The sequence below is a fragment of the Ornithorhynchus anatinus genome, chromosome 8, assembly GCF_004115215.2.
Source record: "Ornithorhynchus anatinus isolate Pmale09 chromosome 8, mOrnAna1.pri.v4, whole genome shotgun sequence".
Taxonomy (NCBI): domain Eukaryota; kingdom Metazoa; phylum Chordata; class Mammalia; order Monotremata; family Ornithorhynchidae; genus Ornithorhynchus; species Ornithorhynchus anatinus.
This window is the reverse complement of record NC_041735.1, coordinates 56,503,211-56,504,950: the sequence shown is the minus strand read 5'-3', so window position 1 is coordinate 56,504,950 and position 1,740 is coordinate 56,503,211. Positions and strand designations below refer to the sequence as shown.

The window sequence follows — 1,740 nt, the reverse complement described above, 5'->3', positions numbered from 1 at the left end:
ACCAGTTCTATCACTACAGGACTTTGATTAATATGTTACTGTGCTTTTATCTCCACCTAAACGGATAGACTTCTCTTTCAACTCCTCTCTGTGCAAGCCAGGACTCTGGTGGGGCGTGGGGAAAGAGAGTATTGGAAGGGGGTGGGATTAATTAAGAGTCCAGATTTATTTAGATCATTGTATTTTACTATTTCAGTTTTCCCCCGAAGTGACTAACCGTTACTAAGAAAGAAATAATCCCATCAAAGGGGACAGTGTAGCCGGGTGGATAAAGCACAGGCTTAGGAGCCAGAAGACCTGGGTTCTAATCCCAGCTTCACCCTGCTGGGTGACATTGGGCAAGGCGCTTAACTTCTCTGGGCCTCAGTTTTCTCAATTGTAAAAATTGGGATTCAATGGCTGTTCTCCCCCCTACTTAGACCGTGAGCCCCATGTGGGAGAGGAAATCTCTCCAACCTGATTAACTTCTATCTATTATACTGTTCCCCTCTCAGGGTCACAGCTGGAGAGTTTCCAGTACTCTAGCAGTCTCGACGGCGGGAGGGAGAGTCGAGCAGAGGCCTGGCCATTCCATTCCTAGCTTGGCCAGTGGCTAGTGAGTGGAAAACGACCTGCTACAACTCAAAACTCACCTGTGCCGCGCAGCAGCGGCACTGGAGAGAGTCCAGGGTGGAGACTCAAGTTTACTGCACGGACAAGGCAATGGTTGACCACTTCCATATTTTTACCAAGAAAACTCTACGGATCCACTACCAGAACGATTGCAGATGGAGGTGGGGCGTTCTGGGAGAGACGTGTCCATGGAGTTGCCGTCGGTAGGAGATGACTCGACAGCATAGTGACAAGACCCTGGTGCTTAGAACAGCGCTTAACACATAGTAAGCGCTTAACAAAGCAGTAAAAAAAATATGAGGCCCTCTGCTAGGACTGAAAGGGGAAAGATTAGATGTCCTTAAAGATAAGGTTGTCTCTCTTCTTGAAGGCAAAAGGAAATGCTAAGTGCAACAAGTGCCTATTTATTTGCTCGTTGCACTCCATGTCCCAGTGGGAGCCCAATAAATACCCCCAAAATAAGTACATAAATAATAAAAGAGCAGAATCGGCAGGGTTGCGAGACTGTAAGATCTCCAAGAGTGGGGACTGTGTCTTCTAAATCTACTGTACTCTCCCAAACACTTAGTACGCTGCTCTGCACGGTGACACCAGGCAAGCCACTAGTATGAAAATCAATTCCTCTGTGCAAGCTGTCAGTCCCGGGGTCTCAGGACTGAGCCTCATCAGTCATTCTCAGAGACTCTGTGGTGGTGGGCAGGGAATGTGTCTGTTTATCGTTATACTGTACTCCCCCAGGTGCTCAGTACAGTATTCTGCACACAGTAAGCACTCAGTAAATACGATCGACCGCCTGACTGACTCAGGAAGGCTTAATCTGACAGAAGGAGCTGCAGAAGAGGCTTCAGCCTTCCGACTCCTACCGTCGTGTGGAGTCGTCTGAGTGCCACCTGAGGGGGTTAGGTCTTGATTTTCAAGAATACCCTCACCGAGAGGGGAATGCCCGGGCCGCGGTACCCCGACGTACGCTCTTCTCCGGTTTCAAGGGTATTTTTCTTAACGGAGGGTGCCGCTTTAATATCCTGCTAGGGGGCTGATAAAGTGAAGGTTAAAAGCAAAGGCAGGAAAACCTAGAAGTATTGCATTAAACGGGGCTTCCGCGTCTTGCAATAACAGCCGGCCTCAACA

General features: G+C 48.7%; 1 non-coding gene across 1 annotated transcript; it reads left to right on the top strand.

Annotated features, from left to right (window-relative positions):
* The first annotated feature begins 484 nt into the window (after window positions 1-484).
* On the top strand, window positions 485-622 carry LOC114814098. Its single transcript, XR_003761840.1, has one exon. It is a non-coding gene; the product is annotated as a small nucleolar RNA SNORA7 (small nucleolar RNA).
* Window positions 623-1,740: the final 1,118 nt, after the last annotated feature.